Source organism: Ctenocephalides felis, unplaced genomic scaffold, assembly GCF_003426905.1.
Source record: "Ctenocephalides felis isolate EL2017-DRISC unplaced genomic scaffold, ASM342690v1 CF-g0.4_SCAFFOLD_03570, whole genome shotgun sequence".
NCBI classification, from domain to species: Eukaryota; Metazoa; Arthropoda; class Insecta; order Siphonaptera; family Pulicidae; genus Ctenocephalides; species Ctenocephalides felis.
This window is the reverse complement of record NW_020539724.1, coordinates 13,801,443-13,816,672: the sequence shown is the minus strand read 5'-3', so window position 1 is coordinate 13,816,672 and position 15,230 is coordinate 13,801,443. Positions and strand designations below refer to the sequence as shown.

Genomic DNA, 15,230 nt, shown 5'->3' with positions numbered 1-15,230 from the left:
TCGATTCCGAACATCTTGTATCTTCTGCCTTTTGTCTAACTATGTTGTTTGCTAAAGAACACTCGAACCGCGCGAAGCCCAGAAGCTCATTGAAAGCTCGACAAAAGCTTCGACCTTCCCTCCGTCGCAGGTCAATGACACAATTACGAGTTTCACCGCACACATACACATCCCTGGCAGGGTGAGATGAATGTTGATTGCTCCAAATGAATTTGCTTGTTTTCGTAATGATCTGCGTGTAGTGATATAATATATAGGCCGTTTTGGATTTGGTAAAGGAGGAATATTTACATGGTGCAAATGAGTTTTAAACCATTCTTGTACCATTTTCTTCTATTACTACGTACGTGCTATAAAATTTAATAAAATATATGTGAAATTTAATAAAAATCCCAAACGTTTGATACGTGATAGTGGTGCTAGAATTCCATTCAAAATAGCTTTACAGCTGCGGCCATAAATGCGATTTTTTCCAAATTCGAAAAGTAGAAAACGCTTCGCTCTGAACGATCGAGTTGCTTTTGGACTTTTTATTATTTTTCCTTCAGTCGGAAAATTTATTTCCGATAGCTGGAAAATACACATATAGCTACACTACCTTTAGCGTATTGCTGCTTTGAAATATTCATTGGAAATTCAAGGATAAATTTGAATATTTTAGCTTCTCAATTTGATTATTTCTTTAAGTCAACGCTTATCATTCGAAAACCCAGTTATTATTTATTTCTTCTACTCCTCTGATATCGATTTATCGAGTGTATTCTTAATATCCATTTCCAACTTTTCAATTAGTTTTATCTCGAATAAAACATCTATGTCTGTTATATGAGATTCTATTAATTTTTCAACTACAGTAGGACGCAGTTTAATTGTAATTTCTTTCCTGGTTGTGTTCATTGGCCGTTCAGATGGGAATTTGCATATGTGTTTCGACCTCACTTCTCTTTTAATTAAAAACAAACAGTTCTCGAATATTATATATACATACCTAGAAATAACCACACATACACACATATAAATTAATTTTAGAGCTGATTTTCAATTTGATCTTCCGTTATAAATAAAATGTATCACAAAGCTTATATTTTTTTATTCTTTTGCATTTCATTTTCGTGGCATTGTTAATTGTTTCATTTTATACTGATGGCTTTTCTATCAAACCAATAAAATTAACCAAATGTCTGAAAAATAAAATTTCTTTTTCTCAGCTTTACTGTTGTGATAATGGTCTAGATAACAAATTTTTGAAAGACATCAAAAAAGCACATTTCTACAATGATGAAGTAGCTGTCAGTTTTACTGAACGTAGTCAGATAATTGTTCGTTTGAAATGTGTTATTTGTTGTGATATAATTGGTTTGATTTTTATAATATAATTAATATTTGCTAAAAGTCAAATTGGACCTTTGTGCCTCGCTCTGCTCTAATATATATATTTTATTAAATTTACTTTAATTCATCAAATGTTACTTGAAACTTTTCAAAAAGCAGGTCAAAGAAGAAATACTTAATTCATTTTCTATCTCTCCTCGCAGAAATTTAAAAATTTTGTATAAGCTCAGTAGTATTATTCACAAAAAGAATCTGAAAAACTTAAAACGTAATCAATAAGTCGAAAGACCAAAAAAGAATTGGATGGATTATACTATGTTTTCTATAGAAAGTGTATAAAACTTCCAGTTTGATTGTATTGACAAAATATAAACAAATTAATGAGGTTTATTGTTTTCATAATACTTCATTGTATATAGTATTCAAACAACTCATCCTTATACTTAAAGTATTAATGTTTTTGATTCTCTAGAAATTGTTAGGATATACCTTACTTAGCAAAACAACGTTTGCCGGGTCAGCTAGTTAGTTAATAAATATATTAGATTTATAATTTCAAAACTTGAAAACTATTAAACCAGCTCTTTTTTAATAAACATCCCACATCTACCTATGAATATATTCACAAAGTTACTCGGTATTTACACAAGCGCAAACCACTTGAACCGAAACAGCACATTTGCCATTTTGAAACGCTATGGGACATTAATTTAATATGGAAATTCAATTTTTGTACATATCGGAATGACATAATTAGTAATAGAAATCAATATTGAAATTTATATACACCATTTGATAATAGAAAGGCAATTTCGATGCAATGTATAATGTGATTCAGTAAAATTATTTTGTACCTTTCCCTATTCGATATCATTATTGCATAATTAATTTTGTTTAATCTGAAATCTCATTTTGGATTTATACCACACCCATTGAATTATCCAAGTTGTAAATTATAAATTAATCAAACTATATAGAACACCTTGACAAGTTTTATATATCTCACTGTAAAGTTTCGAACAATTTATCAAACTGGAATAAGTTTCAAAACGTATAAAGTCATTTCTGGTAAAAAGTTACGGTTTTCCCAGACATTTTGTGATACGTATTTGTGAGGAATATGTAATAACATTTGTTTTACTATATACTTTCTATAATTTACGTTGTAGATAAAATCATGATTATTTGTCCAATAACCATTTGTACTTTATAAATGTCAATCACTCTTATTTCCAAACTGTAACAACCCTTTTTTGAGGATATCAATCACCCCGGAACACATTCTACAATATATTCATGTAACAACTCATCCATGAAAATGCTGTTTACGACGATGAAATTTTTCCATATGAAATGACATGCGTCTGATAGGTCATAAATTTTATTTAGAATTGGTACCAATTGATCTGAGGTAAAGGTAAATATATATAATATTAATAGATTTTTGAATAAAATATATTGGTAGTTAAACTGATAAATATGTTATAAGGAGCTATTTGGTATATAATTCCTACTTTTACTGAAGTTATACATATATACTTTCTATATATGTTGAGTGGCAAAGTTTATTTGGAATCTGGATGATTGCAATTGATGAATGTATATTACAGAGTGATATACATTCTATCTGATGACATTAAGTTAAGAGCATCTGGTAGGCATTACATGGCGCATGACCCGGGCGCTAAAAAACGCCCGGGTCATAATGCTGCGTAGCCGATAGGTGTTGAAGTAACCGGAAATTATTGCATTTTATAATTAGTTTGGCGAGTTAATTATTGCATTTTTGTGATCGAGTTTATACAATAATTGACAATCCGATGCAACTTGTTACAATGGTACCATTGGACCCTTGATGTGCCCCATCCACTAGGCGATCGGACAACCATACAGTTTCTGAGTATTGAGTTGTAATATTTTCTATTTATATTTTTTAAACATTAGAGAACAATTTTGATATATCTAAATCTAATTTCAGGTGAAATACCATCAAGTTTCAGGTAACTATTACCATGGCTTTCCCTCCGCGACCGAAAATAATCGTTGTAACAATGTAAATTGTATTGAAAATATTCAAATCGATTTTTCGAATGGTCGAATGACTTCGACAGTTGAATATTTTGAATTTGGAGCGGTTCTTTCCTCATTACAACCGCTTCCTGTTAGTGACATGTCACGCTTCGGCTACACCTCATGACCGTGACCATGATCTCACACAATATAGCATCATGGTGGAAGATGGATTAATTTTTTATTAATATAAAATATAGTAATAAAACGCTTATTGGTAAATTGTGGTACATATATGGTCATTTTGTCGATATTTTATTTTGTGGAATGTATTTTGCTATTTTATCGATCGACATAGATCAATGAACATCAATATGTCACGGCCCGATTATTGATTCTGATCTGTCTAATTTCATGGAATCTGCGATATTTGCTTTTTGCTCCAATTGTTTCTGTGAGAACAATTTACTCAGTCTCTATTATTTACATAAATTTTCTCTGCTTCATTTATAATATTTGCAGTGAAATCCATTAAACTACTATAAAGATATTTATTAACTTCCCGAAGAAAAAGTTAATGTTTTTTTCCAAAAAATCCGATTTGTTAATTTCATGTTTTGTCCTAGTCTGATTCAACTTCTGGATTGATTATCTATTAAAATAGGTAAATGTATTTTTTATAAATTACTATTTACAAAGTGGTCCATAATTTTCATTTTTTCATTTTTCATTTCCATAGTTCGCGTCGTTTTGTCGCCAAGTAAAAAATAGTTCACGGTTAATATCTTATGAATAAGAATTCTGTAAAAACATTATATATATATATATATATATATATATTGTTGGATTGTTGAATTTATTCCATTCATAAATAAACGTTGCCCAAATCAATATTTGATTGTCAATTTAAAATGTTATTTATTGCATTTGAAAATGCTTTTTATTGAAACGGCTCTTTGCAATACACTCGGTGATGTATGGTTTTTTGATGCATAACAAAATTAAAAGCTTTTCATTCATGTCAACAGTAGTTTAATTTTTATATAAACGTAAACATACGATGGAATATTTCACAATTAATATATATTTATATTGTATATACACGATAATTTAATATTCTTATGAAGATAGTGCTAAATAAAACGTGTATTCCTAAAATTTTTTCTTCATTCAATGAAAAATTATATTAAATTATATTTGAAACAATTATCCCCGGTATGAGGATATGACAATGCAATACACACTATATCATAAAAACATTAAATCTATAAATATTTTATAATCCCTTTCTGTATAAGTAAAATTATAAAAAAATATTGTATATAATTATTAGTTCTATAATTTGTAATCACATAATCGCGCTGGATTATTTAATTCTAGATCTATAATATAATTTGAGATAATAAATAGAGAATCACTCAATGCAGCTGGATTATAGTGAGTACAATTTATTTATTTATTTTTTAACTTCCCCCGTAGGGCAAGTTATAGTAATCGCAAAAAAATCGAAAATGAAAATGTTTATATATTTTTACGTTGCAAAACCTTCTGAACATTTTGGCATACCTTATAATTAGAAAAAATGTATGTATGTGTGTGTGTGCGTGTATTGGTGTGTGTTCCGATAAAAATTTTCGTCGACGATTTCGGGAACACGGATGAAGCGATTTGAATAATTAAAAAAAACATTCGATTCGTATTGATAAGAGGACGTGCTGATTAGATTTTGGTATAGGCAGGTCTAGCCGTTCCGAAGATATAGGGCAAAAAGTGCCAAAAACTTGGGTAGCTCAGTTTTTAAGAGAACGGAGCGTCCAATTTGAATAATACAAAAAACATTTTTCTTGTATTAACAAGATGAACAAAATTTTCATGAAAAAAGTAAAAAAAATGCCATTTGGCGGTCTAAAATGATCATTAGACATATGCACATCAAATTATCAGATATTTTATAGAGATTTTAACAATAAGTATAAATTTTGTTTGCATTCCTATGGGTTCCGTAGCAATGTTTATTCGTTAGGAGGCGACGCGGCGCTTACGCGCTTTGACATTTTGTCCCTATGCGGTTAAAGCAGTACGATTGCTTTGAAAAAAAGTTCAGACTTTCCAAAATATGTCAAAAAAAATTTTTTTTTTCAAAAAAAGGAATTTTTTGTCCTAGTTTCTCAAAAATCTATTTTTTTTGGAAATAATTTTTTTTTGAAAAATGTTAATCCTTTTAAAAAAAATATAATTTTTGCTACGGGAAGTTCCAGCAATTTGTCTTGAGTCGCGATGCCATGCGCCTCACTAGTTACAATTTTATTATGATAACAACTTTTTACAAAAGAGTAAGTGCGCAGTGTGTGAGATAACAACTTAAGTTTTGGGGATAAACAAAGTTTTACTAGGAAATGGCTAGAACTAGAACCGAAAATGTTTTTATTGATGGCAGATTTATATATATATATATATATATATATATATATATATATATATATATATATATATATATATAACAAAGTCTAATAATCGGGCATAACATCAATAAAAAACATGAATTTCTTTCAAAATTTATTTTAAATCCATACGTTTCGGCTATAATGCTAGCCTTCATTCAGTGGAAAAATTAGTTGATCTTAGTGTTAAATCCACTGAATGAAGGCTAGGATTATAGCCGAAACGTATGGATTTAAAATAAATTTTTGAAAGAAATTCATGTTTTTTATTGATGTTATGCCCGATTATTAGACTTTGTTAATACATATGTCAACATCAAATTCAGAATCATACAAAATATATATATATATATATATATATATATATATATGTATGTGTGTGTGTGTGTTGTCTGTCTGTCATTCGTAAGCCTTTATAGGGCGTCGGCCATGTTTACTTAGTAATCCACGAATGCAAGTGCTAAAACGAAAGCAAAAGAGAAGGCAAATCCGCAAATGAAAGAGCAGGTAATATTCTTTCCGGTTATCATGCCGTTCCGGAACGAGCAGAGACATTTCCGGAAATCATTACCTAACAACCAATCGCACAGTAACGCCCGTCTTTTGAAGCAACTCAAGTCAATTTGGTCTCATCGTCATCACTCAGAAAATTATATACGGGTAGCTGAATAGTTAGTATATTCCTGTTCTGAATTGAAAATGGTTGCCTGCAGATGAAACTAAATTAATGTCCCGTCCTTATTCTGCGATTTCAGGTGGAAATAGATGTGATTGTTTTTCTAACGAGCGGAAAAATATATTGCAGACGCAAGCAATAAAATCATATACGAAGCTACTATTATTGCCGCATGAACGAAGATATAGAAAATTGCATCAAAGCTAATAAAACACCTATCGCAAAATTACTCGTACGAATATCTTCTGTATACCGCCACAGTTAACTTCCCGTAGGGCAAGTTCTAGTAATCGCAGAAAAAAAAAGAAAATTTTTATATAACTTTACGTTTCAAATCCTTCTGAACATTTTAGCATACTTTAGAAAAAATGAATGTATGTGTGTGTATGTGTGTGCGTGTATGTGTGTGTATGCAGATACAAATTTTCGTCAACGATTTCGGGAACACGGTTGAAGCGATTTGAATAATTCAAAAAACATTCGATTCGTATTGATAAGGAGACGTGCTGATTAGTTTTTGGCAAAGGCAGGTCTAGCCGTTTCGAAGATATGGGGCAAAAAGTGCCAAAAACGGTAACTCAGTTTTTAAGAGAACGGAGCGTCCGATTTGAAAAATTTAAAAAACATTTTATTTGTATTAACAAGATGAACAACTGATCAAATTTTCATGAAGGCAATCTAGCGGTTTCGGAGATCTAGTAAAAAAAGTTATTTATTACAGAGTTTTTTTTTTTTCAAAAATGTTAATCTTTTAAAAAAAATTTTTTTGGTAGGGGAAGTTCCAGCAATTTGCCTTAAGGCACGATGCCATGCGCCCCTCTAGTTTCTAAAACTTGTTGAATAGAATGTGAATCAATACCCGACTGCTTCTTTACCTATATATGTATGTACTTTCCCTATGTCGTCTCTTATCCCGACATACTTTGTACAGAATATAAATATTAAACAAGCTCTCTTAGTAAGTTTCTTCTAAAACGTAACATTCTTTCTACAGAACGGGCAGTTTGTGTTTTGTTTTAACTTCTGAAATTGTAGAATTATAAATGTTCTCGGAATAATTTATTACTTTTCTTAATTCCCTTTTGATGCAAAGAGTTAGGAGTGGCCGGTTAAAGAGGAAGTTATTTCGCGGAGAAACTTTGAAATAATTGTAATACGCAGAATTTATATAGATTTACATATTTATATACCTAAATAAAATTTAGTATAAACTGGCTAAATAAAATATAATAAAATTCCAAAGATTGAAGAAACTTAATGCTAAAAGATTATAGTACAAAAAGTAATCCCCATTATTCAAATTTGACCTGAGTATATATTTTTAGTGAACGTTTTTCCTCTGTATAATATCTCTGTATTCCTGAAAAGCGATCTTGGCAGAATGACTTAATGCAACTAAGTTTCGCGTATACTCATTAAGTTCTTTGGTTTTAGCGACACTTCCGTACAAGTTGTAAGTGTGGTGCAAGTTTATTGAAAACTTTGCTAACTCACTCACTGGTCTTAAGTGCAACATACACTTCCTTCCGAATAGACCCCTTTGGGAAAATGACATTGATAGTCAGGTTTCGATTACTCCAAAAGCTTAGAGACATTGAATAAAAGTAAATGCAGTTTTCTATTTGGATTATAACCTGTATTTAAACAAAAAGCTATTGCTTGCTCTTACCAAATTCACAGCAACAAAGTAAGAAAAGCCAATATTTCAAATGAAATTGTTTTCATTATATAAAATAATTATTTATATCTGCTTAGAATAATTTTATTTACATCGTTTTCTTAACTCGACAGAAATCTGAAATAATATTTATTATTGTTATACACGACTTAATTCTGAATAAATCAAATAAATAAATAAGCAAACGGAGGCTTGTGTTTAAAACTGCGTACTGATCGCAGTGTAGAAATAATAAATGAAGAACGGTCAAATAAATTCTAACAATGCAAGATTGTACATCCATATCATATCTAGTATAATAGTCTAATCTATTATATAAAAATAGGTCAAGTTTCCTTCCTGACAATATAACTCCAGAACGCACGAACCGATTTCGACGATTTTGCATTCGTTGGAAAGGTCTCGGACTCCGTGAGGTTTATAGCAAAGAAATTATATTTCAACAGAAAAGCGGAAAACACTTTCTTTTTTCATATACAGCGTCATCTTTGATACGTAGCATGTACTACAAACTAATATTTTTTGTTTGAGTGCTACTCATTTGTTTGACAGCTACTCATTGTTCTCTGCTCAGTTTAATTTCATGTGACAAACCGGCATTGTGTTCACTGTGAAATTGTGCAAAAAAGTAAGTTATTCGTTTCCTAACATTTCAATTGGAAACCATCAAATCAATCACGTGTATTGTGCAAATTTTTATTCAATTTCAACAGCAGGCAATTTTTTCTTCATCTTTTAATCACCAAACGAAATGTTACATAAAATGAAACCATCTGGTGGTGAAACGGAGTTCGCCCGGTTTGCTAGTTTTGTATAAATAAAAACTATTTAATATTTTTAGGTCAAATACAAAATGACAATCTTTTATATAGCTAAGGTAAAAATTGGTTGTGCCGTAAGTGCTGAAACTTTATTCTGAATCGATCCCCGACTACACTACACTAGACAAGCTGTGTTAATATGAAAACCAAATAGTCGTTTATAGTGTAAGTAAATGCAGTGTTTATAGATGGTTCACGTTAATATGTGGTCCATGAAGCTTTAGAAAAGCCTTGCCGAGCTTTCGAGCACACGATGCTTTCGGTCAACATTCGATATTTCCCAACAGACGGATAGTTGCGGCGTCTTCGGCGCGGTTTAGCACGCTAACGGGTTCCTATATTAATTAAGATCCATGCCGGAATGTTTGAGCAGAATTATTTCATTAAAAGTTAACACGTGGGATAGATAATCGATTATGTCCCAAAGTTATACATGCTTTAAAGTAATAAAGCATTTTATGAGTATTGATTTAATGAATTTGATAATATTCAAACGTCTAGAGACATCGCATATACATGAATAAAAACTGATTTCATAATTCTTTATATATATGTTTATTGCCATTCCTTCGCTTCATGTAAAAGTTGTATATCCATTATGGTCCTTTGTAGTTTGCAACCTAATCGTATAAGGGTTTTCGCACGATTTAATGTGTCGCTTTAATGGGTTTTTGCTTTAGTATCTGATTGGAACATTAAAACATCTGCCAGTTCAAGTACCTAAAGGCTTTGATAACATCTTAAATGCATAGGCTCGTGTAATACATAGCAACGAAAAGAAGGGAGCTACCACGAATTAAAATAATTGCTGTGGTAAAACTTGCACACGTGAAAGCTCAATGAATGGAATATACTGAAGAAAACGCTATGAGATATTTAGGAAAAATATGAAAAGATATAATATAAATTACTACTATTGTATATAGTGATAAATTCTGATCTTCTCTTCCAGTAGGTATTACCCAATGTAAATATAATGGGTATCCACATATGTCATAATCCTAATCAAATATAAACTGCATGCGTTTAAACCATGTATATATTATATTTATTGTATGCACAGCTGTCTGGCTACTTTCTGGTTATTATTTACTTTTTGGGGACTAAACTACCCCTCAATACTAAATTTTACTAGAAAAAGCTACAATCAAACAAATGTTGATATATTCCTTTATATATGCTACTTTCTGGTTAATATTTATTTCTGGGGTGGAAAACACCCTTTATTACTAAATTATACCATAAATATCTAACGTATGTTACAATTAACAAACGTTGATTTATTCTGCTTTATGTATGCTACTTCCTGGTTATTACTTCTGGCGCAAATTTTACCTAAAAATTTAACTTATGTTTACTTAAATGAATGCAGACATATTATAGTTACAAATAAAGGCACACCTATCCAATATTTAATTTTTTTATGTTCTAACATTTTACCTTTATTAAATTATTCTTCGTAGAACATATTTAATCAGTTTTACACGTAACAGATGTTTAGCCACCTTTTATCAGATATATAGTTCTACAAATTGTTATTCATTATTCACCTTGAGATCATCACTTAAGATAATCTTTTTTTCGTCTATACATAAATATTACTGAATACCATCTACCCGTTGGTAGATACTATCGCTATTTTGGTAATAAATTTTAGTGATTATAATTACTAAAGTTTTTTAACTGAATAGATTGAAAAACGTAGTAATAATAGATTTTGTAATGTCTATCATCAGAAATATATGAAGAAGACAGTAAGTGATTTAAAAATATATCCATTATCCAAGAGCAACTTTGTAAGAATAATAATCCTGGCAGCAGTAAATACCTCAGACGTGCCCGATGTTTTTACGATTTGACTTTATTCTGTCGATCCGACGGGATAACGGCAACGAGACGGTGCGGTTGTAAAATTCTCAATTTTTCATCTCCGGGAAATGTATATTTTCCTAACGGCGAGGATTTGACTTGTCTCGTTTTGCTTTTAATTGGTCTGACATAAGATAAGATGTTTGTTTGGTCGTGGATAGTTATAGAAATAGTTGGAATATTTTACCCGGTGTGCTATTTTGCGAACAAGATGGAGGGTGTAGAGTAACATTGAAGGGTTGATGGCACAACACCTGCTCGCGCAGGTAAGTTTCATTCACCCTACTCGTTTTAGCGACGGCTAGACACGAAATGCGAAATTGTATGCAAAATGCATGACTCAGCGCACTTTTATATCAGTAGCTATACTTAGATTTCGATTTAAAAATTATTATATCCGAAATAGACATTTCGAGTACCACAAAATATCACAATCGCATATGTAATATATAATACGCTACAATTCTATAATTTTTAAAAAAGCGTTTAAAACGTCTATTTTTTATTTTTTTTTATTTTCTTTGCAAAAGAATGCTTAATGAATTACAATTTTCATAAAAAAGGCAAGATTTAGATTCTTTTAAAATTATTCCTAAAAAAACATTACTCTATTTAAACATATTCTCATTAAACTAGATAGATCATTAATTACATCTAATGAACCAACGGGATATTTGCATACAATGAACGTTTTAAAATTAGTACTAAACTAAACGGCATATGTTTTTTCATAATTTATTTTAATATATGTATCTATATATTCGATTCTGATACATCGATAGACAATTGCGCAGACTCTTGAAATACCATTATGCAAATTTTAGTATCCATCAGTTACAATAATGGACATACAGAACCCACTGTATTGAAACTGTACCAATTCACCTATCGATTTATCTTATAATTTAAATATATATATATATATATATATATACATGAAACGTTTACAACAATATAAAAACAATTCAGAAAATCCAAGGCAATTTAAAACTATGATTGCAGAGCATATTTACTTTTAAAACACAATATAGACTTTTCTAACCCGACTGTACTACAATTCGAGCAAAATTTATTCAAACGATGAATTATAGAAGGATCTTTTTTAACTATTTATAGCAATAAAACAATAATTAAACGGAATGAACTTAACACGCTGTGCGACACAAATCTCTTATTTAGATAGTATTTCCAAATTTCTCATAAAACAATAAAAACGACGCGCAAAGGATTCGCAATTTGTTCCACACATGTGTAGAATCTTGGTAAAAAATATTTTTTAAAAAGTCCTTTCTTCATTATATCTTCAACCAGTCTACGAACAACACATTATCCAATTGTGATTTTTTAAATTAGTATTTTGTGAAAATATTGTGTAATTACAAGTTTAATGTTTATAATACACAGTGTAGTGCATCTGATACAATGGATTATTAAAACATTCCAATTTAACACCAAGATTAACTAATTGTAAATACTATTTACTATTTTATTTTTTCTTTTCACTCCAATTCAATTGTTTTAGTTTTTAATTTTATTTTTAGTTTCCACTGAATGAAGGTTAGGATTATAGCCGAAACGTATGGATTTAAAATAAATTTTTGGAAGAAATTCATGTTTTTTATTGATGTTAGGCCCGATTACTAGACTTTGTCAATACATATATCAACATCAAATTCAGAATCATACAATATATATATATATATATATATATATATATATATCTATAATATATATATATATATATATTAGGGTGGTCCTTAAATAGTCATTTTCGAATTTCCTTGCTCCCGGGGCTCAAATGGTTCCAAATTGATAAAAAACAATTCTCTGAAAGTTTTAGCTCTTAATATTAACGTTTAGATAGAGCGCAATTCAATCAAAGTTTGTATGGAAAGAGCATGGAAAATTTTTGAAAATTAAAAAAAATGTTTTAAGTATAACTTAGCGATAATGAATGAGTTTTATTCATTCATTTGTTTGCTAAATTACATTTAAAAAACACTTTTAAATTTTTGAAAAAATTTTTATGCTATTTCCATACAAAACTTTGATTGAATTGCGCTCTATCTAAACGTTAATATTAAGAGCTAAAATTTTCAGAGAATTGTTTTTTATCTATTTGGAACCATTTGAGCCCCTGGGAGCAAGGAAATTCAAAAATGACCATTTTAAGGACCACCCTAATATATATATATATATATATATATATATATATTTAGAAATATGAACAAAAAAACTCTTTTTGCACTATTCATTAAATAATAATTTCACAAACTTTTCGAGACTAGGTTTGTCTCATCAAATCTAAAATATGGAAACCTATATTAGCATTATGTGTTATCCGTTACAAGTTGTTCACTATATATATATTTGATTTCCATGTATCTCATATCAGTTTCATAATTGTTATTATTCGCTAGATTAGTATTCGCTAGTTTCAAAAATATTTTTAACATAATATTTTTCTGCGTGTTTCATTTATCATGCTACTCATATAAGTATCATAACATTTATAGAATAACTCATTAGAATTACAACAATCAGTTTCAAAAATATTTTTATCCCTGAAATTGATTTATTGCGCTACCGCAAAGGCCACGGCCATTTGTTCAAGAGCCGCCAGAACGCAAACGTGCGCCCTTGTTGCAAATGCAACCCTATAGGTGACGGAAGCGAGAAAATGTTTTGCCGTAATTTCCGGTTATGGCTCGACATTGCCATTGGTCGGTCGATGCAGGATATCAGATATCTTTTACATGAACGTCATCTGCATGTATTGATAGACACTGGTCTTATATAGGAGGGATATACACACAAAAATATGTAAATATGCTTTTTTGTTTTATTTGATGAACATTCATGGTGTTCTAGTGAAAATAAACTGTTGTAAATGTGAATATATGTATAATTTTGCTAGTATGCATATATACAGGGTGTCGCAGAACTCAAAGTCAAGCCAAAACGGGGTGGAATCATAACTGCCATGGATCGATCAAATTAGAAAAAAAAACTCTCAAAAGCGACGACTTTTCGGTTATTGTGGTTAATTTTTATTAATTTCGTTCATTTAAGCTTTCGATTCGTAATCGTAAATAACAATTTCTAGGATCACAGTTAAAAATTACAAAATATTTTACATAGTCAAAAATGACAAAATTGCCAGATGTTTTCAAGAATTAAGTCTTTTTGTTGATCATAACTGTCATGAACCAAATTAAAAAAAAAAATCTCTCAAAAGCGACCACTTTTCGGTTATTATGCTTAATTTTTTATTAATTTCGTTCATTTAAGCTTTGGATCCGTGATCCTAAATAACATTTCTAAGATCACAGTAAAAAATTACACAATTGCAACAAGTTTGCAAGAATTAAGTCTTTTTGTTGATCATAACTGTCATGGACCAGATTAGAAAAAAAAATCTCTCAAAAGCGACCACTTTTCGGTTATTGTGCTTAATTTTTATTAATTTCGTTTATTTAAGCTTTGGATCCGTGATCGTAAATGACATTTCTAGGATCACAGTCAAAAATGACAAAATTGCTACAAATTTTCAAGAATTAAGTCTTTTTGTTGAAATGTGAACTTCGAATTTTCAAAATTTGTCAACTTTGAGAGGTCTTCCTTTAAAAAAAATTGCACTAAAGTGTGTTGGCAAGTCTCATCAAAAGTTCGACTTTTTAATCAGAGCTGTGAAATTATAAAATACTAATTAATAAATATTAGTTTTATAATAAAAAAAGCAAAATATGAAAATCTCAAAATGACATGAATTTTCCTGTATATTTCTCACTCATAATCAGTTTAAATGTTTGTGTCTCGCTCATTGAGAAAAAATCGTGTTATTTTTAGGATTTTCTTTTTTTATTCGAATACACTTTAGTACTAAAGTTTAGTGCTTTTTTTTTTAAAAAAAAAAAGACCTCTCCAAGTTGTCAATTTTGAAAATTATAAGTTCATGTCCCAAATTAATCACAATAACTGAAAAATTGTAACAATTTCACAAAACCTCCAGGTTGACTTAAATGCTTATAATTTCCAAACAATATGAAATATTTTTTTTTATTATATTTTTTCAAGACAGTTACCATCAATACTATGAGAACTTTGAAAGGCCTTTCTTTTAAAAAAAATGCACTAAAGTGTGTTGGGAAACTACAGCAAAAATCGGCCCTTTTTAATCAGGGTTATATTTTGATAAAATACTTAATAGTTTTATAATAAAAAAAATGAAAATTTGAAAATGACATGATTTTCCTGGTGAATTTCATAATTAGTTCAATTTTTTGTGCCTCGCTCAAAATCATGTTATTTTTAGGATTTTCTTTTTTTACTCGAACACACTTTAGTGCTTTTTTTTCAAAAAAAAAAAAGGCCTGTCAAAGTTGACGATTTTGAAAATTATA

At 29.9% G+C, this 15,230-nt stretch overlaps 1 protein-coding gene and 1 long non-coding RNA gene across 2 annotated transcripts in view; one reads left to right on the top strand and one right to left on the bottom strand.

Annotated features, from left to right (window-relative positions):
- Positions 1 to 15,230, bottom strand: part of LOC113383272 — a 130,567-nt gene that overhangs the window by 89,693 nt on the left and 25,644 nt on the right. The gene's annotated exons all lie outside the window — the stretch shown is intronic.
- LOC113383268 (fasciclin-1) overlaps positions 1 to 15,230 on the top strand; it is a 114,562-nt gene that overhangs the window by 75,815 nt on the left and 23,517 nt on the right. The window lies entirely within an intron of this gene.